This window comes from Acanthaster planci, linkage group LG02, assembly GCF_054643075.1.
Source record: "Acanthaster planci isolate LZ-2023a linkage group LG02, COTS_SCS, whole genome shotgun sequence".
Classification (NCBI taxonomy): domain Eukaryota; kingdom Metazoa; phylum Echinodermata; class Asteroidea; order Valvatida; family Acanthasteridae; genus Acanthaster; species Acanthaster planci.
The window spans coordinates 27,499,872-27,526,361 of record NC_141778.1 but is presented as its reverse complement, the minus strand read 5'-3'; the positions used below and the strand labels follow the sequence as shown (position 1 = coordinate 27,526,361).

The 26,490-nt window shown below is 40.3% G+C and overlaps 1 long non-coding RNA gene across 1 annotated transcript in view; it reads left to right on the top strand.

The window, feature by feature from the left end:
• The window catches only part of LOC147800092 (uncharacterized), a 46,573-nt gene extending 34,411 nt beyond the window's left edge, over positions 1-12,162 (top strand). The window contains exon 3 of the long non-coding RNA XR_015424375.1: positions 10,272-12,162. This is a non-coding gene — a long non-coding RNA (uncharacterized LOC147800092). The remainder of the gene's footprint in view (positions 1-10,271) is intronic.
• The last annotated feature ends 14,328 nt before the right edge of the window (positions 12,163-26,490 follow it).

Sequence of the window (26,490 nt, the reverse complement as noted above, 5' to 3'; positions counted from 1 at the left end):
GTTGATTTTGTGATGATTTTTGAAGATTTTGTATTTTAAGCGGTTGCAATTTGACACCCGATGACGTCATCAGATGTCACTTTTCCAGTACATTTTCGCAAGATATCCAATTGGCCAAGAAGGGCTTACAAAAACGTGTATAAAACACATGGGGAAATATTAAGTATTCAAAGTTATATAATAAATCAGGTTATGGCGTCATGGTGACGTCATTATTTGGCATACATCTTCAGATAATAGTCTAATTATGTGACAGGTTTGAAGGGGATGGGACCCAAAAAAGGGTCAAAAGCCGTGTATAAAACGAGCTTGTGTTGTGTCTATGGGTAAAAAGTGGAAAAGAAGAAAAGAAATAAAAAGAAAACACTAGCTGTTTCGGCCAGTGTCCGACAGCTAAAAAGAAGCTGTTGCAGCCATAGTCTGAAACAGCAAACGAGAGCTACTTTGTCTGAAAAATAATATAGGTTTTTTTTTAGATTTCAAGATTTTGACAGAAATGCACTAGACGTATATGTATATTTGCTCTTATTCAGTAGTTGATACACAACGTATAAAAGTTTATAACGTATGCTTTAAGTTTAAGGGTCTGGTGTTGTCATTGATTTAATTCACCCGTCGTGTTTGCGGTTCACGACTTAATACGTACCTGTATATCCTAAGGCGTTTAGCTTAGAATGAGAGAGTGAGACATACACGCTGTTTTGGGTGGCTGTACTGCAATCCCAAGGGTCCAGTCCACTAATTCAAGCCCCATTGAAAACAGTGTAAAATCAGCACCGTTCAGGGCCCAATAGCATGCACGCCGACATCCCTGAGATTTCTGAAACACAAATGAAATTCTTGTCTGGTCACTTATCTTTCAATTTCTTTTCAATTTTTTGTGGGTTAACCAATTACATTTTTAATTATTCTCACAAAACAAAATCACCCCCCAAAAAGTGATTTTTCCGAAGTCTGATTGCAGCCATTTTTCAAGTGGCAACCCTCAACTTTCTCGGGCACTTAGGACCATTTTTCAACCGTAGTTTTCAGCCCCCTGCCCTCATGAAAACTCAAAGACCCAGGAGGTTGATCCTGGCAACGATTTACACAATCTCACCATTTTGGGGGCCAAACAATCTCCTTTTTCAAAAGATACTGTGGGGGCACTTTTAATGCTAATGAGCTGGTCAGAAATTCTCACTTGAATTAGTGGTCTGCACCCCCAAGGAGTGCGTGACCCTTGACCTTTAATGCTTCCAAAGTATATGTATGGTGTCCCAGTTTGGACATGTTTTAAGAATAGTACAGTACCCACGTAAATCAGGTGTCAGTCATTTTTTAGGCAAAGAGTCGAATCCATGCAAAATTAATAACATTTGACATTTCCGTAATGTTGTTATGAAAAAACCGATTGATTGGTATTGGACAAAATACGATGTCAACGGTGACTACATTAGTATATGATTTGAAGAATACTCTACCCGACCAAATTTAATGGAATATTAAAAATTTATGGTGAATGTTTGGTTTAACTTTGGTTACGATCAAACGATCAAATATTGCTAAGTTACCAAAATAGTGCCTCGAAAACGTGTACAAAGTCAATGGGCTGAAATAATTATTGAAAAATCAATAATTAATCACTTGACGACGTCATCATTATGTCATGTTTCTAGGACCATCTGTGCATAAGGGTTCTTCATTGTATGATGAAAATTCAAAGTTGCAAAAGCACCAAAGTGGCTCCGACAAAAAACGTGTACAAAACAAATGGTCTTTTGAACTTTGAAGAAGCAAAAAAAAAACAAAAAAAAAACCAATGACTTTTTCGCAAAAATTGTGAAAAAGCCAAAAACAGAACAAAAAGAATGCCTTTTTCGCAAAGTTGCGAAAAAGCCCCCCCCAAAAAAAGAATGCCCAAAGGAATTTTTTTTGCAAAATTGCGAAAAAACCCAAAAAACAACAAAAAATGCCTTTTCGCAAAACCCCGAAAAAGCCAAATGAAAAAAACAGAACAAAAAGAGTACCTTTTTTGCAACTTGAGAAAAAGCCAAAAATAAAAAAAAAAAAACCAGAACTTAAAGGATGCCTTTTTCGCAACTTGCGAAAAAGCCATAATAATGAACATTTATAGAGCACCGGTAACAGCGCTCATGGCGCTAATAAGAAAAGACATCCAATAATGATAAGTTGAGGAATATTAACCAAACGCCTGTCTATGCACATATGATTTTAATCTCTCTTTGAATGTATCAAGTAATTTCGATAGTCTCACAGATTCCGGTAAAGAGTTCAAAAGTTTGGGTACTGCAATCTGAAAGCTTCTCTCCCCCTAACGATAATGAGCCATGGTTTCCTTAAGAAGATTGCTTTTGGATGACCGCAGCCCCGATGACCTGGAGCATAGAACTGGACAAGATCACCCAAATAAGCTGGAGCATCACCATGTAGGATCTTATTTAGATGATGAAACACAGTTTGTACTGGACTCGTTGTTGGATGGGAGTGCAGGTCGGCTAACACAGGTGTGATGTGGTCTGTTTTCCTTGTAGGCTACATGTGATCATTTGTGCTGCAATATTTTGTATTCTTTGAAGACGAAAGAGGAGTTCATTGTTCATTCCATAAAGGAGTGAGTTGCATGAATCTAATTTGGATGTGATGAAAGCACGAACAATGGTTTCGGCAGCTCCCCTTGTCAGATGATCCCGTATTCTTCCTATGCTCCTAATTGACATGAAAGCAGCCTTATATATTGCCGTCACCTGACAGTCCATTTTCATGGCCGAATCGAACATCACACCCAAGTCACGAACATCAGCAAAAGGTCTAATTCGCGCATCGTCAACTCTGCAATTGTTGATTAGATCCCAGAATAATGAACTCAGTTTTCGTAGTGTTCAACTTGAGGAAATTTTGATTCATCCGCGTTCGAATTTCGTCAATACATTTTTCCACTCTCCGAAGCACGAAATTAACTTCGGCCTGTACAGGTTTCACCGGTACATAAATCTGAGTGTCATCTGCGTATGGGTGGTAAAGCAGATTATGACGACGAGGTGAAGTATAGATTGGGAATAATTTAGGCACAAGACATGAACCTTGGGGTAATCCATACTTAAGCACAGCATCATCGGATATGTTCTTGTTGATGCAGACTGCGTGAGATCTTTTTGTTAAATATGATTTGAACCAGTTCAGGGCAACCCCATTAATACCAAATCTATGCTCTAGACGGTGAAGTAGAGTATAGTAATCCATAGTGTCAAACGCTGCCGGTAGATAAAGTACGACCAGCAACACTATCCATTATCCATGGCGTTCAAAATGTCAGTCTGTACTTTGAAAAGTGTGGTTTCAGTGCTATGAAAAGCATGGTAGGCTGACTGGTACCTCTCACAAAGGTTGAGCCGTTTCAAAAATGGAACAAGCCGTGCGAGAACTACACGCTACACGTTCTAGAGTTTTGCCGAGAGATGTCAAGTTAGACACCGGTCTGTAGTTCTTAAATCATTGCGGTTAGTGTCTCCTTTTTTAGAAGACGACAAATTTTGGCAATTTTAAAGTTGTCCCGGAAAACCCCAGTTTCCAACGAAATATTGACCATCTTTGTTATGCAAGATACTATCACACTGGTGCATTTCTTGAGAAACGTGGTACGGATTGGATCCAGCTGGCACGATTTAGTTAGGGCATTGCGTATAATAGTGAAAACCTCCTCCGCCGTTGCTGGAGTAAATGATAATATTAAATGGTGAAGTGCTGTTGTCGGTTCTTCATATGACCAGTCATCAACTATGTTGAAACCAGTACGAATCGCCTCTATCTTGCCTGTGAAAAAGCAACAGAACTGATTAGCAAGAGTCACATCAGACGTAGCGTCTGGAAATGGTGACTCTTGACTTCGGTGAAGAAGTTTGTTTGGAAGATTCGCTTTTGATCTTTCGCATGCTCGACAAAGTAGTTACATTTGGGAATATGAATCAACGCCTTTACCCTCTGCTTCTGTTGAGTGTAGCGTTGAAGATGAGTTAAGTGAGTCCATCCCCGTTGATGTTCCAATCTCCTACACTTCCTTTTCTCCTCATAGATTTGAGGACTACACCATGAAGAATTCAGACGAACATCAACAGACCGAGTCTTTGCTGAGGCATGTAGCTCGAGTATTCTGCGGAGCACATCTGTGTAGTGTTCAGCTAGCTTATTAACATGGTCATCAGGCAAAGAGTCGAAGTCAGCGTTGGCAATGTCAGAACGGAACGAATCGAGATCGATACTTCGAAAGTTCCGTGCAGTGATTGTCTTAGTTGAAAGCGGTGCTGTATTCAGCGAACGTCCAGATCACTGCGCTATGGTCGCTTATCACATCAGTAACTTGCCGGAGATCAGTAAACAAAACGAGTGTATGTCCATGTTGATGTGTAGGGACATCCATGCACATGTTGCTGAAGTCCACTAGCTGACAAAAAGGACAGAAAAGATTGGGTTGAGACATCCAGAGCAGAATCAACGTGAATATTGAAGTCGCTCTCAGCAAATGATGATCAACAAGACAGGAGAATTCCCCCATAAACACAAAGAAGGCATATCCTGTCGATTTGGGTTGTGGGCGGTACACAAATATCAAAGAGTGTGAAGTTGATCTACTGACTACATTGGCAGTCAGTGCTTTAAAAGATGCAGAACTTTGGTCAGTGTTATGGATCTAAACGATAAATCCCGACTTGTAGATATGAGCTACACCACCCCCTCGTTTAGACCCAAGTCTTGGTACATGCAGAAATGAGTACCCAGGAGGAGTTATGTTTCTTATAACATCTGTATCCTCTGTCTTGATCCTGGATTCACCGAGTCCCACAATATCAAAATTATTCTCGATCACAGATCTAGTGTTCAGAATACAGAATTTGACATCTTTGTTGTGTGAAGGTCCTGCTAGGTGTTTCAAATGTCTAGTCTTACCAGCTCTACAACCCCTTCTTGTGCGTCTTCTGGATTTAACTGATGGTAATGTACAGCACAAGGAATCTTGTTGAGTTTAAGAAACTTGAAAGACAGACAGACAGTCTCCTCAAAAGGACAAACTCTATCAGCAACATATGTTCTTAGGTTGTGTAGGTCCTCAGCGATGCGAAAAAGCCAAAAAGAACGCAAGAATGTATTTTCGCAAAATTTCGAAAAAGCCCAACCCCAAAAAAGAGAACAAAAAGAATGCCTTTTTCACAACTTGCGAAAAAGCCAAATATTAACGAAAACTAAAAAATCTGTTTCGGCTGGTGTTTGAAACAGCTAAACATCTTGACAAAAAGAATGCCTTTTTCGCAAAATGCGAAAAAAGGCGAAAAGAACCCCAATGTATAAGGAAAACATTGTTCCGGCTGCCAGCCGAAAAGGGTTTGTCAGCACAAAGACAGTAACATTGAATATTAAGCTTCTGCTATTAAGCATTGACGTAGTTTAATTGAAACACATTCTCAGCGCAACAAGTATGTAAGCTATGTCCTTTTTTGTAAAGATCCTTGGAGACCTCCAAGGACAAACTGTTAATTAATTGTTTAAAATATTCACTCCTGTGCCAGTAACACGATAGGGATGTAAAAATGGAATAGAATTCTCTTTGTTGTGGTTAATTTTACTGACCCCTCAAATGAATGTTGTAATCTTAACAAAATGATGGCGTTATGGGTGACCTACATTTGAGAGCCCACTGCAAGCACCCGGTTCTACTAGACCAGTGAGAAACATGGACACTGAACACGCAGATTTTACGTGCCGCGGGATAAGAATCCCATGTACAGTACATTCAATACGATGTCCACGCAGACGGTAAAAGCGCGTGCACATGCGGTACGGTCAACATAATTATGAGGAATTGCACAACGAATTGGTGCAGTGGCTTACAAAAGTGGGGCGCCACGACTCATGCACACGAATATATTTGGAAGCGTACCTTTGTCTTCGCGTTTCATAAAAGCTCCCTTTCGTCTTTGCTCACGGGCGTTTTCTGATTTCCTACAGATCGTGGACGCGGCGTCTGACTTCTGCAAAACAAGTTGTAAATGTTCGGGAGAAACACTGTGGTTCGAAAGGTGCACTGCAGTGTTGGAGCTGTCTGTCAATCTTGACCATTTAGCCCTGGCCAGCCTGACTTTCGATGTCCAAATTCGTCTAAATTTCGCTTTGGTTAGAAAGTTTTGCAGGCTCGTCGAATCGTTCTCGCAGTCTGATCGGCATTATCTCTAAAATACCCAATCATTGAACTGAATTTTTCGAACTCGACCAAGGACGCGTTTGCGGCAGGCGACTTCTCAAATGTACTTGTAGCGGACATTGTGTATAAGATTGTGTATAAAACATGTATTAATCATTTAATATTCGCTTTTGGGTACAATTCAATTATCCTTATAATCTTGTTGAAAATTTAATTTTTACTTCAATTTCATGTAGTTTAGAACATTGACAGTTTTTGTTGTAGATCCCTTAGCCCCAGGCCCGATCCCTAATTTCCTGCTCCACTGTCAACATTCCTTTCTGGCCTGGGTGGATGTACTATAAACAAACCCCTCTCCCCCTTCAAGGCCCCTGCATATGGTAACCATATTTGCCACAGTTTCTCCATTCTGTTGCCGGACATCGAGCTAGACACAACGCACGATTAGTTTATGTAGTTACTCTGATACTTCTGTGTTTTATCCATCCATGTGTAATTTTCATACTATACCCAACTAAATTTGTGCTAGGCAACACCCCAAGCGTACAAAACGTCCATCTCAATTTCCGAATTCCATATCAAGTTCCGGATTCCATCTTCTAAACTCCATTTTCCAAATTCTGTTTCAACTACTTCAAATCTAGCCCATCTTGAACTACAACAGTTATTCAATAAACCAGGAAGTGTGTGTGTACAACTGGAACAAATTACTAGCATTAGTCTATAGCAACAGTCAGCTATACAACTTGATGTCACGTATATACAAATCTTCGACGTTAATGATATACTTCTCTTGGGGCGGGGCCGTAAGTTGCCAAAACTTTACATTTTTCCCTCCCATTTATTAATCAAAACAATAACTTACGTTTAAAAACGTACGATTCTCAATTATATCAAATAAAAACCACTTTTCACGGACCCTTTAAGTTATAAATGTTTCATTGATTAAGTCCAATTTATTCTTTTTCCTTCGCTGCTAGTGATGGCATTGTAATTCCATTTCGAAGGATCTGCTTGAGGATATATTAATAAAGACCATTACGATGCAAGAATTCATCCATGAATACATTTAACCGTATTTTGCAGAATAATTATTTATCACTGATGCATGATCTAACTGTGTCTGTGCAGATAATTAGCACTTTCGATTTCCCGGAGGCGGTTATTTAAATGCATTATGCTATGACATCACTTGTATTTCAGTCCTCCATCTCAGTGGCGTCATTAACCCTTACCAAACGGCGAACTTTGGTTTTTAGTGAATTCAGTAGTGTGTGAATAGCAACTGCCGCACGCAAACATCGAAGTTCTACATATTTTACAAGAAACAGAAAGATACAGAAGGATACTATTCATATATCAGTAAATAGTACCCCCTTCAAAAACAAAACCAACCCCAAAATTAGCCTGCAAACAGTATCATTTTTGAACCTAAAGCTTGGCCCTATTTGACACAAGCTGTCATGACTCATAGTCATACATTCAGTTTTGTCTGGGCAATGCCCCAAAAGCCTTGCGGCTGAGATAAAAGCCCTGTGGGTGTCTGGTTGTTGTCAATAATCCCCTACATTGATTGGATAAGGCTCAGGCATCAGGTGGCTAGGGGCCAGCCAAGCTGTAATGCTTTACACGTAATAGGAATGCCATGGTGTAGATGAAGGAAATTTGTACACAAACCAATGAGAGTAGGCCTAGATATTTTCCCGCCAATTGTGGGACACCCAGAGACACCCAGTGACTACCCTCCTCTGAGCAAAGTTTCTTGGTCCCACATACAAAGTCATGAAGTCTGGGCCAGCTGCATGATGATGAAAAAATCATGACCTGTGCCAGTCCAGATCGACTGGTACACTCACTCATTTAAGGGTTAATTAATGGAACTGAGCTGGAAAAAAGTCATTGCTTAGACCATAATTTTCAAAGTTTTTGTAATTTGATTAGGCGACAGTGTTTGGAAACTGCAAATATGACATGTTTGACGTGGAAAAAGGTTCATGTGAATATAGGCAACTGTCCATATGGGGGAACACTCAGTCACTTTGTATCCTAATGGTGTTCTTTCAAACCAGGAAATATAGTGTAAACGAATTGAGTATGCGCGGATGTTGGTTCACGCCAGAGTTCCCCCGCTTTTGCCTTTTTAGACTCAATAATAAGTCTTTTTGTCGAGTTTTTCTGTGAACTTAAGTCGAAATTCATTAGTGCAACTCTAGTTTAAGATTAGAAACATAATGCGAATATGCCTCCAGAAGGGTCCCAGAACACATGCAGCATAGGATTTCTCATAAATACTGCATCCCTCAGAAATATGAACTGATCAGAGTGCCATCCCGGAATTCGCGAACAATTCCTATATGTTGCGTACAAAACTGAAAACGAATTCTCCCAAGTTGTTATTTGGATGGCTTGTCACCAGCTAGTTGTAGATGAGGCAACCAATGTCCCTGCGCGAAGGTAGAAATATATTTGAAACGTGTAGGTTGAAGCAATTAATGTGCGTGCGGATTGCAACGATATTGCGCTTGAAGGATAATTTTACCAAACCAATGACCAACTTGGCACGAAGTACGATGCCTTGTACATACAAAAAAATGTGCAGGTTACGTGCTCAATTCGGCTCTCCAATAAAAACCGAGCCTGGCGCTTGGATAGGGTTTTTAATCCCATCTTTGACCACCAAAACTAACCGTCTTTAATGTCAGAGCCGGGTTATTTAGGGTGGCAGTTAATGTATTTTGCGGTTCTGACTAATTGGAACTGACGATTAGTCTGTCCCAGTCATTCACGCCCAGATGAATGTTCACCGAGAGGTTTGTTTTGGCGTAGTCTCTGATCGTCTGTGTAGTTCTGCATTTAAACTGGCCTTCAGTTAACTTTCCACATTTCATTAGTCCTCAGGGGACTGCTAAACAGTTGTCTGCAAATAGTTAAATAAAACACTTGTACTTGTGTACAGGTGTTTTTCAGGTAAACTCCGAACGAGCATTCGCGTATAAAGAAAACTTATGAAGAGCCTATGAAAACCAGGTTATCGGAATTTAATGTTTGATAGGTTTTGCATATGGTTTGAAAAAAATGAAGTAATTCGTGGTAATTATGAGATCTAGTGCTTATACGCCATTAGGGCTGTAGGATGAAATGGAAGATAGTGCTAAATCACAGACGATGAGATAGCTGATAGGCACCATAAATTAAATCGAGTCGTTTTTCCAGCTATGCCTATGGCCAATTGTTAATCATAAGGTACAAAATTTGTGCACCCCCTGATTCTGTGTGTGCAGACCCCCCTAAATCTGTAAAAATAAATTCAATACCACTGGTATGAAATCAGCACAGTTATACAGATTATAAGGTTATTTGTCCATTATTGATATCAAGATGAATTGATTTAAAAGCATCATAATTTCTACAGTGTGAATACAGCATGCATAAAAACAAATCCTGAAAATTTTTAGCCAAACCCATGGTATGTACTCACGAGTATATATGAATATGTACTGTTACCACAGTTATGTATCACTTTTTCATGGTTATGTATCACTTTTTTGTAACAAAATCACGCCACCTTTTCTTTACTATTGTTTGTAGTTGATTGAAATTACTCAAAATTACGATTGAAAGCTTGGGCAGCAGCTCAGTCAAAGGTCTGTCCACTATTTGGGCAAATTTCTAGTCTCGGTAGGCTACTACTTCTGGGTGTTTGAACAGATTTGCTTTGGTTCGCCAATCAATAAGTTCAATGGGAGGGTACAATATCTATTTCAGACCAGCTCGCATTCTTATCCATATTTGCTAGACGTCTTAAAGGTGTGTATCACTATTTTAAATATTGTTGATATCATTATGTCATCCCTAGACAAGTGGCATTGTGTGTGACTTTGTATTGCCATTTTGACAATTGAAATGCACCGTTTATGCTTACGACAACAGATTTAAATACTACATAAAAGTACGCATGGAAAAATGCGTGGCGCATTTTATGACTTCAGATGACTGTGACATGACATTTGTGACATTTCAGCTGCCGAATTTAAGAACTGCAATAAATAATCATACGGCTCCATCTTTTTCTCTGCAGTTTCGGCATCCCAACAGCGCATGCCCAAACTGAAGCGCATCCCGAGGTCATTTGCAACATTGATCTCCATCATAAAGACTGGATAGGACACGAGTACGCTTACGCATGGTGAGGATTCAGAAAACGTGGACAGCTGGCGGCGAGGGGTTGCGGGTTTCTGTGTATGCGTATTTCATAACATGGAGGGATGTTGGGATATCGTATAAATCAATCTCACACGTCATAGCTCAGAACCATTCTTTAATTTAACAGAGATTTCTAAGTGAGGGGACGAAAAGAAAGGGGGTAGGCCTATATTTGAATTTCGATAGATATATTGCAGACACAAGTGAGCTCGTATTAGTCGTAATATCCGTTGGGCTGTTTTCTCTTCTTGATATTCCTGAAATTCAGAACTGTATGAATAAATATTTTATAATAATGAAATTGAATAAATTAACTCTGTGAATTAGTGCAGCGTTCCTACTTGAGTTAAAGAACCGAGGATTAAAAAAACTTTCCATAAACATATTTGCAAACAATTGATAAAACTATAGAATTAGGACAGAAAGCAGAGGAATTTCATTGTGGAGTGTTGTTGCTTCCGTTATTTGTCTTTCTTAAAAGCATCGAAAAGCAAAGCTGTATGACGTAAATAACAATACGTTGAGAGCACCCTGACATGTATTACAAACGACACATTGTACCGGGTACAAAGGGTTTTTCTTTATACACCTCTATTTATTAAAAACAGGTCTGTAAAATAAAACACCTTTATAATTTGATGCACCTCTACAAATCTTTAAATTGTTTCTTTGCAAACTAACTGTTTCTTAATAAATATGTGTGTTTCCAGATTTGACAATACACTGAAACAATAACAATCCCAAGAGAGTACGAACATAGCGGTATTTTACTTAAAAAGTGATATGCCACTTGAATGAGCATGGACATTAATCAGCACATAGACCAAACAAGCTAACAATCTCAAGCGTGGGCAAAATGTAGGACATTATGCATCAGCAAAATCACTTTGATTTTAGTTTATTTTTCCACTCTTGGAAGATTAAATCAAACATCTGTACTGAAGTTTGTTTCAAATGAGCGGCAATACCGATTATAAAAAAATTAATATAATAACAAATTAACCAATCTTAACTCTTGTAGGCAGTGCTCCGATAATGGCATCATGGCTTCCCAAATCATTTGTCTTTGCCGAGTGATAAAGATAAACAAACAAAGCAAATAATGTCAGTGAAAAAACTGAGGGCATATACCTAAACAGTTTCCACTAAAAGATCCTACTAATAATGACGATGTAAGTTCCAAAATTTGACTGGGAACCGACTACAGGCTTATGCATTTTGTTTGGACAACCAGTTGTATTGTAAAAACCCAATGAATAAAATTCTGTTATATGCCAAGTATAGTACTTCTATTCAAAATCACTTTCACAATGGTCACTGTTGGTTGGCCTATTGCGATCGGTATGATTTTTGTTTTAAAAATGAAACGTATGGCTGAAAGGTAAGTCCAGCTGTGTGGTTATCGACAGTCTGGACAGAGGGCATCAAAAGGCTGTGCATTTTTCAACAATTTTCCCTTAAAAAAGAGAGAGAAGCTGGAGCAACAAACTCTTCAGCAAGACTAATTTCCCCGTGCGCAGCATACGTGACGTGCGCGCGCCGGTGTGGTGTGACAACATCATCTACTGTGAAACATGTAGGTCGCAAGTTATGGAGTTCCCTGCATTTTTCCTTGAAAAGTGCATCTAGTGTCTCAAACACAATTATAACAGTTAATTACTAATTTACCATTTCAGTAATGATTAATTTCTTTCTCACGGGGCTACAGTAGGCAAAGGCTATATGATCATGTACATTTGCCCCATTAAATATTTGTTGTGTTATTTGTAAAGAGTTAAACTGTGTTGTTGTCTTTATGGAACTTTGTTCATTCGTGTTTATTCGTAACTGGGGACCCCCACTCGACAAGCACTGCTTCTTGAAGGCCCCGTTTCTATAGAGTAGTATTATGTGGAAAAGAAAGTTAAATGAACTTAACCATGAACTGAACAACCGTAATTCAAACTTTCAACCTTCATCGATGAAACACGTGCGTGCAATATGGAGGGCGCCGTGTCCTATCCAGTCATTTTAATGGAGATCAATGATTTGCGAGCAGCAGCACACGCGCACAGTTGTCTGCCCAATCCACGAAGCCATGAACAACGATTCACGCGCGCGCTTTGTTCCCGAAAGACCTTGCGTTTTTGAAACACCAAGCTGGCTCATTTGCGTAAAGCCATTTTGTTGGGTTCATCTCATTTTTCAAATGACGTACTGCTCGGGCGCGGAGGCTAAATCCCACATGCGAAAAATGTCATTTCTTATCGCTGTGATCTTGAATGAGTGGGAAGATGCAACGTCCTTTTATTTCTACCTTAGGCTCTCTCCACAGTGACGCCCTATCTGTCTGCCTGGATGTCTGCCCTGCACTCCTTGTTTTTGGTTGGGCAATCGATAGAATTCATTTGCGCCTGGATTTGGCGTCGGCTTTGTTTGATTTACCTGATATTGGCTCTTGATGGTAAACGGGGAGCTCTCTAGGCATTTGTGATTGCGCGTCTTATCAGCGCAATCCTTTCTTTGAAGCACAGTTGCATTTTCATTTTGGCGAGATCCCGCATGATAACCGTTTACCCAAGGCTACACAAATTAGGTTAAAAAGAGTTTAAGTACAGACTTGTGTGTTATTCTGAGACGGGACCGTTTGAAATTAGATAACAGTTCTTTTCCTCGAAAACTACATATATACTTCTTTTTTGTGTGAAAAAGTGTAAAAGAAACCATTTTGCCACTAACGCTAGCGACGTGGGATTTAATGGAGCCGGTCGTTCTTTTGCCACAAATATTTCTATAGCTGAACAGGGTATTCGTGGGAATGGGCACTTTTTATTCTGTGCATAATCACGGAAATCCTGTATCATTTTGGCGAAATAAATCACATACCCAATCTTTAATTAGGGTAACAATACGGGCGTTTCACAAAAGTGCGCCTCCAAGAGGCTGCAACTCGTTGGCCAGTCACAATGCGCGAAATCTGTCGACCCAATGTACGATTGTAAATGGTCGCTATTGTGAATCACCTGTGTTGTTCACCAGTTTATTGGGCCTAAGTAATGAAGGAACGCCCAAACGAATATACAGTGTATCCGAAAAATGATGCCAGCAAACAATGCCATTTTAAACATTTCATGTCAAGTAGCTATTTTCTAACTCAAAAGCCTTTTAGGGCACACCTGGCTTAATGATGCTTGTTATTTCGTCTTAATTGCCTTGGGGTACAGGTATATGCCCTACTAAACACATCCACTCCAATTAAAAAGGAGGTGTTTTCTCAACATCAGTACCTTATCCAGCGGGAGATGGAACAGCGGGGCAATTTTTCCTCCTGGAGATATGTTGCCAGTTTTTACATTTTCTGCAACGTGTTTATGTGCATATCGCTGTCAGCGTTTCCCTTCAAAGAAACTTGGTGAGCAGCCCGTCGCGTTTTGTTATTTTTAGTAGGTCTAGTCATCAGACTAAGAAATTCCACAAACTCAATTTTGATGCTTAAATTTGCTGGTAAATACCTCTGGATTGCCAAAGGTTGAAATAAAAAGCATCATCAGTCTATCATCTTCATTTAAAACATACAAGTTATAAACACTGCCAGTTGACATATTGCTTTTAAAGTGAACAGTATGTGCTTGCACCATTTTTGGGATACACTGTAATATTGATCTTCATTTTACCGTAAGCCAACTGTTTTCGCCCACTTCGGTGACGGGGATTCAAATCTGCGCACACCTGTGCAGCCAGGCAATCTTTTTCTTAGTCACCAAGCAGATTTGTGGTCGATTTGACCTGTTCACTGGTGTCTTTGCCCGAGTCAAACACTATTATCTTGTTTGTCCCTGCAAAGTCGCCCCGTAGACTTGCACCTGCTGCCCACCGGCGATCCATACTGGTTCCCCGCGGGCAGTTTCAAACAAGGCCAGTTCGTTTCCCCACGGAATCGATGATGAGAATGGTTCCCTAAAATATATTCTGTTTTTCTTAAATCAATGTGGGAACAAACTATTTGAAAGATACATAGTGTAGCCAAACCACAAAGATGCTCAGTTTTTGTCATAGGGTCATTTTATGGTGACTACTATCTTCCTGCATACTTTCCGAGGCATTTTACGTGGTAGGTGTTTGAAGGGTTACAGAAATAGAAACATTTAGTTCGCGTGAAGTATTTAATAATAATAATAAATACGTAACGAGTTAAAATATCATTAATTTAATATTTACCCCATTAATTGTGACTGCAAATTGAATGAAAAGATCCTACATCTCCCCGTCAACTGAAAATCCCCTTTTAGCCCTTCGCGCTCTCAGGCTGATTGCATGACGTCATCGCCAGAGCATGCACTTACAGTGTACATGTACATAGCGCTCACTACATGCACTATCACATTTAATAGATCACGTTGTGTTTGATGAAGCTTAGCCAACAGGGCAAACAGTGTTCCAGTTCAAGAAATAGGCGGCAGGACTGTGTCTTCTACTTTGCTACCTTGAAGTGAGACACTGTTTGCCTTTGGGCCAGGCTATTGAGTGCGATACTCCATGTGGTGAGCGTTATGCTTGTTCTGGCGATGACGTCATCCAATCAGCCTGGGAGCTCAAACGGCCAAAAGGGGATTTTAGTGGGCGGGGAAACACAGGAAATTTTTATTCGTTTTGCAGTCACAATTAATGGGGTTAATTAATTAACATTAAATTTATGATTTTTGAAATGGTTACGTATTTTGAAATACTTCACGCAAGCTAAATGTTTCTGTAACCCTTCAATGCATAGTAACAGTGACTTTATAATAGTATTTATGTAGGCCTATTTTCCTGCAATTCTGTCCTTCCTCAAAACACCCGCCGTTCAATACATTGACTCTGTAAAATCGACTGTGAAAAATTTTGCCAAATGAGTCTGAAAACGTTTGAATTCGAAGTATTCCTGAAACAGTACTTTCCGTAGCAGAGAATGCGAGGTTTAATAGTTTGAACTAATGAGACTGAGCGCTCTGAGCAGTAAGCAACGCGACACCCGTGTGCACTGTACATTACATGTTGCCACAGGATAACGATGTGTTTCCATATAATGTACATTTTCAGTGCGCCTCGACTTCCTATCCGTATGTATAGCTGCCCCTCCTTCCTCCATGCTGCCAGAGTGTACGTGAAACTCGTGAAACGGATACGGAAAGGACCGAAATGTACATTTGGAAAGGCGCCTGAACTTTATCAACAAAATTCCTTGCTCAAAGGCAAGCTCTGACGTACACTTGTCAAACCTTCCCCGTGAATGACAGATTGTGAATGACAGTACGTGTTAGTTTGATATTGCACATTTGACATTCTTATTGGCTTATACAGTAAACGTCTCGTTTAGGGAGATCAAAATTGACATTTGCTTAGTTTTGTACCGTGCATATCTTGATTAATTGTTCTTATATCGGTTTATGTCCACTGTTTTCCTTCCGTATCGTTCATTTCATCGAGAGTCCGTGATTTCATTCGCTCATCACTTTGTGATTACACAGTGAGGAATTTTTGTTTCATTGTTTGTATGAGCTAGCTGAACACAAGCCTTTGCTTTATAGGCTTTTTGCCCCCTGTTTTTGTCTTCTTTATGATTATTTAATACATTTGTTTGCTCAATACTTTATGACCATTTAATACTGTATTACGTAGGCCTATCGCTATTATTAGAAGAGGAAATGAATGTCTGAAATGCCATGTCATGTCATGTCAAATTTTGGAGACCCAATTAACATTCACAAAGGTTAAATTCGTCTATATTGGGGGATATTGGGTTTCCCATAGTTTTGCATACTGAGTATCATTTGGGACATTTGGATAGGTTCGTATTGCACATTCACATTAGGTTTAACAGCGAATGTCTACTTTTAGGTTGACAGTAGAAAACATAGGCCTACTCGGTTCTTTGAAAACAACCGGACGTTATTTTCCACAGCTTTGCAATTATCAGATAAGCTGATTTTAATCTCTCGACATCAGTAAGATCAGCAACATTACCAAATATCCCACAGAAGTAAAGAGAAAACGCCTAAAGGAAACCTTTGACTTATTACTAATTTCATTCTTTGTAGTGTTTATCCAGGGTGATCTATTCACCGTTATTTTGGTCTTCTATGAGGCCCTGGTGTTAAAACATGTTCTTGTGATATTATGTGGACGGCTTCGACGGGACGCCTTTTCAAGTAAGGACGTGCTAGCGTCTTTTGTGAATTTCGACTAGTTGGTTGTGACAAAATGCTTCGATCCATTCTCATGTTTCTTCGATTTATCATTATATTGACAGTTACCTCAAAGAAGCTTCTACACACGAAAATAAAAAGTAATCCCCTGAAGCTATTAGACCACCAAATATCATCATTGTTGATGAGTTTCAATGGAACACAAAGTTTTAGTTGTTCAGCTTTTTATTGCGTATAAATAAAAAATTTGTCTATACAATCTTTGGTTGAGATATCTCTTTCTGCCGATAGTGCGTGCACGTGCACGCGCGCGAGCGAGACAAAACACTTCGGGAAGTTCGAGAGCGAACATTTCCGCTCCTTTTAATCAGTTTTGCGTAGTACTAATGGCACGTTTTGTGCATATAAGCTACCAGGGGAGTCGATCAATGATCGCACTCGCATAATGGACTCGTTCCCGACTACATGTATTCACACTAGTTTCACATTAAAGTTTATCAATTTAAAGGTAAGGTTGATTATACAGTTTGACATTATCTTCTGAAATCCAGAGCTTGTTTCTTGGGATGAATTTCTTAAGACAGAGGTATTACAGAGGTATGACGCCTAGCACCCTCGGCTTCGCCTCGGGGCGCTGTGCGTCCCTCGGGTGCTCAAAACGTCGTATCACACCACAGCGGTCAACAATCGTTAAAATCGAGATACAGGTACAAGTCGATCTAGATTGCCAATGTTGTACAAATTCATTGTACAAACGTATGTGAATGTCCAATGTCCAAAAAATAAATATTCACTGTATATACCCAGGTGAATCTCAAGTGTCTAATATCAGACTGACTTCACAGCCTGTAAGGACCGCAGGGGTACACATAAATATACATGTATGCAGCTATCAGTTGGTCCATTCAGTAGCTTACGAAGCAGACATTGGTCCAGCTCTGTTTGGTGATAGTTTTTTTCGTCATACTACGGGCTAACACGGTAAACTACCGTAATCCCTGCTTGCATAACTGAGTTAGTGGTGGAAATACGTCACACGGATGCCTAGTCTAGAAAGGCCGCGCATCTGGACCAAATCTCGCCTACTGGATGGTGCGAACCAGCATAAGGATGCAATGATCACGATCTAGATCCGTGTGACACAGCGCTCTTGCATACGTAGCGTTCGCATCATTATATGCTCCCTAAATTTTGTTCCTGTTGGCAACAGCGCCTACTTTAAAATGTGGACGTTCGCCATACATGTTAAAGAGTCGAATTATTTTCATTTAAGTTGTGCTAGTTCATATTCAGTGTTTTTATCGAATTTTTTTTAATAGTTCTTCCTTTTTTTAACTCACGGCCACCGATAATTTTTGTCAATCCCTTGTTGGAAGCGATTACGACCATGTCTTTGTAAATGAGTGACTCCAGAAATATGTCTTAGGTGATCTAGGCGTTCGAACAGTAGTGTAGCTAGGATTTTACTGGTGGAGGGTGGCACAAAAGGGCACCTGCATCTTGCGGGGGGGGCACCAGCTTTGAGTGGTGCATTTTTGGGGGCAAGTTTTTGTTAGCCTGTTCAATATCCATTCCTCCGTTTCTTCAGTGGGGGGGGGACGTAGAGGCACCGGGAATGGGGTGGGGGCACGTTCCCCCTAGGCCCCCGTGGCTACGCTACTGCGTTCGAATAGCTTGCCCTTTCTTCCCTTACACGAGTCATCCAGGTGGCCCACTCGAACGCATACTCTGTATTTCCATTGTTTTTTATATTTAAAGATCACAGAAGTAGGTTTTTCTTTGAAAAATAGATCATAGTTTGGCTGATTGGATGATGTAATAGCGCAGCGTATTACGAATAGGAGGATTTTGCATTGAGTTCGGATATTTAATGTTGTATGTACCTGAGGAGTTGAATTTGGAAGATAACTTTGACATTTGGTATGATATGGTTGTGCTAAAGAGTATTTCAGGGCATGCTTTAGACGCATTTTTTGACTTTTGATAGAGTGCTCATTTTGACCGCAGAGAAAGGACACAGAATGAGTTTGAACTGCCCGGGCTTTAACATCTGGCCAGTTACCGCATTTTGTCATGCCCAGTATGTCCATAGCCAGAGCGCAGCGAGCGCTTGCTACGCACCACCGTTTCGCAACCACAAAACCCTTTGTACTCTAAGATCGCCACCGCAATTTTTTCGCTGGTAATCTGCATCCTTAAACTTTGCGCACCAAGGTATAGGAAAATGCATATTCATACATTTGTTGGTGCTTGGCATGATCTCATAACATCAAATTTAAAGATTGCGAAGTTGTTTGCATTACGCAGTGTGCCCTTAATGTGGATGTGCCTTCTTCTGGAGTTATTTTGGGAACAAATAACTTGGTTATTTACAATATTTTGTGCTTTGTTTGAATACGTTTTATTATGGCAACCGTGTTTTACGAGATTTCACAATAACTCCCTGTGATGAAATAGCGCATTTTGTTCTTTATGAACTCAGCTTTCCAGTAATAGTCAACATTTTGCCGACCAGTTTTAGCCAAATTCGTACCAAGTCTTTGAAAACTGATGTATTGGAGGGAGGAGAATAAAATTACAAACTTTGCATAGATAATGGAACAGTGTATCAACACTGGAAAAATTTATTCACGATGGCAAAAGTAGGTCTAATATCAGGGATTTCTCTCTCTCTCTATTTCCTGGTCACAGCAATAGTATGTATTGAATTGCAAGCAAAACACTACAAGTATTGCTAGGATATTATTGGCCCCCGCTTGTCTGTCTACTCTGCAGGCAGTAATCGGGCATGTTTGGAATGTTTCCTATTATTCGTCTGACTCGGCGACGACGATCAATGAAGTGCTAGAGTTGCAACTCCTTCTGTGTCCTTCCTCTATGGTTAGACTTGCTGTCAGTCATAACTCGTCTGAAAGTTGTTCGCTACAAGGGCAAAAACGTCGGTATCTTTGGAATTTCGTGTGAGTTTACCAGTCACACTTACTTCGAGTACAAAATCCGAGCGCCTGCCCTGTGCATGCTACACATTAACGCAGTCAATGTAACAGTTACAAACCACAGGGCCAAAGAGTCCTATCTTTTTCTAACTCATTTTTCACATCCCAAATCACTGACAACAGGTAGAATTTTATCCGAAATCACAACATTCTAAAGTCTTGAAGAGGCTCATTCTCATGTCCGTCCCCTCTCGCATGCGCCATTAACTGTCGGACGCACCAGAACACTCGTTGGACTTTGTTGCACTGTAGCAGTGATCATTTAGAATGGACCTTGCTGATCGATCTCCAGGAAAAAAATCAGGTCAGGAGTCTTTTTACTTCCCCGAGCTTGATCCTATTTACCTGTCAGCTTCTGTGACGAATTAATGTGTCCTGTTGAAAGAAAAAATTAGTTCACTGCCCAAAGCTGCATTTAAATAGGTCGGTCGTTTCATAGTCATATATCCGTTTGACTGTATCCAAAATGTACAAATGAAATCAGTACTCTACTTTTATTATAAATGTCAACCATAATCTTTTGCATTTTATGTGACTTTTGATTTCGATAAAATGAAGAATATACGCACAGATTTCTGGTTTTAATCGCAGCCTTAATGAGTGACACAGATCAAGGACTGGGCCCAAGTTCATGGCTCTGCCTACCGTAGAATTCTCCGCTGACGATCTCCATTCTGCGCCAACCGCGCAAGCAGAAAAATTCTGCGATAACCCTTTTAGCACAGAATCCTTAGTTACGAAATGTACGCATGCGCACAAGCCAAAATTCCTCGGTGTAAGCGCTGAATTTTCTGCTACGGTAAGCGCCGATTTTTTGCTTGCGGTAAGCCGCGCCGTGAAATTGGGCCCTGTAATTAAGACAGCATACAATAACTTCTGCCCTATCGTAGCATCTCAACAACGGTAAAGATTGCTGACCAAGCGAAAATTTGTTGAACAGTACAACGAAAATGTAGATGTTGTTTAAACGAATAGTCATATAAAATAAAAACGATTCCCATAAATCCAATAAAAAGACGTGTATTTCTGAACCTGTTTATTTGGTTGCGTTACCAGCCTGCTGCAAATAATTCTCAATTGTATCTCACATGTGTATCGTTTCAGACATTAGTAGGTTCAAAATTAACAATTCACGCTTACAAATTTCAACACTGTATTTTCAACTTTAAGTACTTTACTTTTCAACAATCAAGGGATCGTTTGCATACGCCAGAATTTTGAATAAATTACGGACATTAATGGACTTTCCAGATTTTAATCGCCGTTTCAGGTAGGAAGCGATGCCCTCTATAAAAATCGTTATTGATTCTTCACTGCGCGGAGCCGAAACAAACTTAAAAAACTGAAACTTTAAAATCTTATCTGTCCAATGTAAAGTATCGTAAATGATACATAATCAAAATGGACAAGGAGAAATGTTTAATAAAAGTAGTTGAAGGGGGCTTTCAAGTCTGGTTCCCAGAACCGATGAATCCGACTATCCCTCTCGATTCGAGGGTCAAGTACCAGTAGACCCAACATCAGGTGACAAAAACCTCTAGTTTCCGAAAGCATCCGAAATATTCCAAACTCATTATCGTCAACATTCGGATAGTATCGTTGATGGTCGGGCATTTTCGGCCCTTTATACGTACCGTGATCAACGGATGGGTGTAAATTACAAAGGGACGGTCATGGTCTCAGTGGATGGAATAACGGCGGCGAATCTTTGAATTCTTGAATTTAAGCTTAAAATCTTTAAAATTAAACTTTCGTTGGCTCGTTTTATATTCAAAGATAAGTACCGCACCGCACCTTTGTCAAAGCAACGTGACCACAACACCTGCTGCATCTAAAAATTTTCCTGCCAGGCAAGCCAGCGGGCTGTTTAAAAATTGTTCAGTGGTTTTTTTTATGTCTTATTGTCCATTTTTTTCTCGTATATCTCACGTTATTGTACATGTAAGGTACATCCTGAAGACCACATAAAATAAAAGAGCTTTCATTCCAGATGGGCCGTCCCTGATGATGGGGTTAAAATTTTTGTACAGATTGGCCATTAGTGTGGGAAAGATGATTACATAATGCTCGGAAATATTAGGGTTTTCGGTGCAATTTGACCCAAGCCATGTATGTATTGCAAGCAATGCATGAAACCTACGGACCTTTTCCACCCACGTGACTAAACGTAAACAATACCACCAGTTGTGGACCACCTTGGCCACGGTGATCGCATGTATTACTACGGGCAGCTTCAACCACCTGAAAGGGCACGTGCAGACGCTCCATGCTTGACTAGGTTATTTTGAAAAGGTAGATTAGCATCACAACACTATGCACTCTTTACCATCACAGCACATCATAGGTCCAGCACAATTGTGACATATAGGAAAAAGGTCTATAGAATGGTACGTTTGACCTTTCGTATGAATGAAAATGAATAGGATATAGATTTACCGGTTGAATTTGGGTACAGATTGACCTTTCTTATGGGAAAGGTTGCACAACGCGGGGGGAAATATAAGATAATAGCTTGACCTGAGAGATGAAGGTATTGTAAGTGATGATGATGCCGTAACCGGAGGAGATGAGCAGCTGTGTGAATAATCCCTGGACAATGGGCAGGAGACGGCCCGATCATTCTAACAGTATAGTCTGTCAATACAGGATTGTCAGGAAGTTAATCAGGTTGATACAAGATCTAATTGGATTTTGTATTTGGTGCAATCACCATACAAAAGTCACTGTACCAGAAGTTTACCCTTGCGCATTTTATATTCATTTTCATTTATGCAAAAGTATGAGCTTTCCTTCAAAAGCCTTTGCACTATCGCTTGCAATAAATGTTCATTCATCAGTTTGGTAAATATTTGCCAAACAAAATTTCCATACAATAAGCAACCTGTCCCATACTGAAGGTTATCTGTGCCAACATATTCCGTATCCATTCTCCCCCACGTAAGAGATCAAACTGTAGCAGAATATTTACCTTCAATGTGCTCCATGTTCAAACCACAACCTATGCATATTCACGCCACCTTTACATTTTTTAAATAACGATTAAAGTGTGCAAGAAATCAACCACTAATACAAATATAATTTTCGTTATTTGTAAAAATAATTTCCTCATTAACCTGAATTGTTCCAGCCTGATACATTTTCTATACAAAGATCATGTTACTCAATGTTGGGGCAGTGTCTTTCCTTGCCTTCCACCTCTCTGGGGGCCTGGGTTCCAATTCGGCTCGGTCCACATATGTGGATTGGGTTTTCAGTCCCTACCTGAGTCCGTGGGTTTTCCCCGAAACATGTATCTGGATTTTCCTTCTACCTCTGAAACTAAACATTTCTTCGTTGTCTTTTTCACCGTCACCATCCTGTACTTGGCGCATCTTGATCATGAACGATGCTAAGTGCTGCCATCAGACCGTGAAAAAGAACGATTAAATGATCCTTGTGACGATCATGGAACTAGGAAACCTTAATATCAACAGCCAGGAAACGCCACTGCTGTGGTCTGGAGCCCAGCAGCTCTGCCTTGTTACTCTTGGGTAGCTCCAAATCCCTGATAAAGTCGTCCAGTTTATCTTGTTATATTAGGTGTTCTTCGTGGGAGGAGAATCGGACATAGTCTGGGTCATATGACACTGATTGTTCAGGACCGCAAGCTTTATCCTGTTCATTCTCATCTGACCAAAGTGAGAATGATTCTGGTGCGTTGGGAACAGGTAATGCTCCTTTCCTTGGGGTACCGGGAAAATATTGTTAATGGAGTGTTTGGTAACTAACTTCACGGGCAGCTCTTTCTTCTTTGATGAACCTTTCCTGACGGAAGGCATCTTGCCTGAGTGTTGGTAAATGCTGTGAACCTGGCTCTCGGTATTTCCTTCCTCCGTGGTATACGGTATATGGTATACTTCGCAATTCCACCACTGGTAAAGATTTGTCGCAAAGGTGATACAGCTTATTTGAGGAGCCAACTTCTTGTCCTGGTCTCCATTTTTGCAGCCAAAATAAAGGTGGTAGTTTATTGTAACCATAGCACTTATGCTGCCCTTTAAAGATGCAAAAGTTAATTCACCATTAATATGGCAAAATCTGCCTTCAAGATGTTCACGCAAGCACGAGGCATTCCTGCTTACTTTTGCTGGAATCAAACACAAAAAGAGCTTGAAACTTTATTGTGTAGAACTAATACAGCACAATTTGTTCAGGAATACGTGATGTGTGGTAGGCTGAGTTACGGTTGCATCATCTGTAATGCTTGCAATAACATAATTGCAAATCTTGTCATGTAAGATGCAATACCGACCTTCGGTCTATGCCCTTGAGTATAATTCAACGCCTTATAGATCGCTTGAAAGATGTGCTTGTTTTTTATGCCGCGCTATTCCCATACGAGTAAACATGTGCATATAGGTCTATTATAGATATCAACACAGTACCATAAGAATCTTGAAAACCAGAGCCAATCAACAATTTTAAGCACCAATTCCATTCGTAATGGCACAGAATTAATGGCGTTTGACCGCATTATCTGTCCTCAATGTTTTTGCAACAAGATATATGAGCGAAAGGCCTCGAGGGACGAAGGTAACGCTGATCCTGGCTAGCTGGTTCTGACCGGTTTACATCATTTATGTGTATTCCCCTCTTGGATGAGCTGTCAGGGAACCTCTAAGCAAGGGCCAAGAGTGGGAGGGCTATATCGTGTAGTAGTAGCGGCAGCGGGGACTTGGTGAAGGTTTGGAGCACGCAATGCGGGGAATGTCTGAGGACGTTGGAGGTTCGTATGTCAGCCCTGAGTGAGCGTCAAAACAATGTTGTCATTTCACTCGTTTTAAGATATTATGATAATAACTGTACGATTTCGTGAATGACCTGTTTTATTCAAAGTCATCTACTTTTGCCAGAAGTAATATTTACCAAGACAGAGATTTAAAATGAAATATTTCATACACCCACTGCGATTACAGTGACGGCACAGATTGGTGTTTAATAAATTAAGGTCTGATTTCTAAATACTTGATACACGCCCATTAAGATGGTGTATCTTGGGACTACAAGTTTTTAAAAAGTCATTTTCGGTGGGGGGGGCGGGTGGCGTAATGCATTTGAAAAACACCTTTAAACTGAACTGTTATAAGTAAGCGGAGCCGGCCTTACGTGCAGTGTTACAGCTGAATGATATGAGTGAAGATACTGATGGGTATCTGTAGGCTTGGAATACAGGTCAGTAGTCACAAGGTTGTTCTCCTTCCGGATGCGGACATCAAGAAAGTTTGTCTGATGGAGGGAATACCCTGAAGCGAACTGTGAATAGTCCTGTGGAACCTTGTGAATACTGATCTGTATTCCAAGCCATTACTTGTCGCGCACCCTAAATTTTAATAAAATTTTTAAGATGAAGTTATAAATCTTTCGTAGAAACCTTGAAGTTTAACGTAACCGAAGTTCTTAAAAACCAACTGTTAAAACGGGCTGTTTTATATGGGTGATTCACGTTGCTGGGCACAGCCGAGAAGTTGCCAACGGCCTTTCGTGCAATGCATTGTAAAAACGTTCACGAATTTTCGTTGCGCTGTCTGTGCTGTGAACTTTCATTGTTCCGCCGTTTTAAAGAGGTTTAAAGTGTTAAGTGTATCGGTGTTTATCTTATATTTTATTAAAAAAATTGTTGAGGCAAATACTAAAATGCATATCTCGGGTAGCCGGCCATTTTGGGTCGACCGTAGAAGTCGAAAGTAGTCTCTTCATGACTTTTTCCTTACGAACTGTTTTGTGATCACCCGTATCGTTAATATGTTTTTTCCTCCTTGAACTCTCTTCAAATGGAATCAATACTGCTTATACGGTTATTGAGCTTGATGCTGTATGGTGTTTAAATACTCCATGGCCTTAGTGAGAGTTCTTGTTTTATTTATTTTCACCATGCTGTATGACCAAAATAGTGAAAATGGCAGTCGGGCCCAGTATATAAGAAGAGTAAAGTCCAGTTCTTGTACTAGCCAGTATCCCTTGCGTGAGTACTTGCACTCCCAAACCTAACCCTCGGGCTTTACCTCACGTAAATCGCTCTCTACCGGTACCTTTGCCCCTGTCAGGAAAGCGAAGTCTCCTCCGAGGCATGAAATGAAAGGGGAGCCCCGGCTTTCAGCGTCGGTGGGATACAGAGAGCGCCAGTCCGAAGCAGGTGTAAAAATAGCCCCATCCGGAGAAATCGATAGTTTATTTTGGCTTTGGCTCTGCAAGAGCCTCGGTCCGCCCACTGCATGCAGAACGACTACCTTTGATGTATGTGATAATCCCCCGTGCCTAATTAAGGAAAGAATAGGGGCTAATTGCCACTGGCCTCTGTCGCTAATTTTATCGCATTTATGCCCACGGACAATCTCTACACAGGTGTGGCAATTTGGCATAAATTTCTCTTGTCATTGCCACGGGAGAGCTTGGAAGCGTGGCGTAAAGACGAAAAAATCTTTCATATTATTTTCTCCAAAAATAAGAAGAAATTGGCTATATATTATTTGCTTGTTCGTGGCGCTATAGATTGCGCAAATATTAGACTTTGCTGAAACATCTAAACATATTTTCATGGTTGATGTTTATTATTTCCCAGCAATGTTCCAATGACCAGTTTACCACTGGATCTCCGTCAAAAAGTCACAAAATCATGGTTTAGAGAATGTTTCTCTTATTGCAAGTAACTTGTGGTATCACAAAAACTAATAAGCCCGTATGCAGGAATCTAGCTGCGTGATGGAGTGCACCCTCGTGTACGATTCAAGATGCCCAACCTGCTGAACCGTTGAAGGGAAATTAGCAAAAACTCGATGCCAACTTGTGTAGCACTTCAAACCGGGATCCTGGTCATTAGGCCTAGCCCTTTCATGGATATTGCGATTACGTGAATTGGAACTTCAAAATTGTATAAATGACACGTGATCGGGTCTCG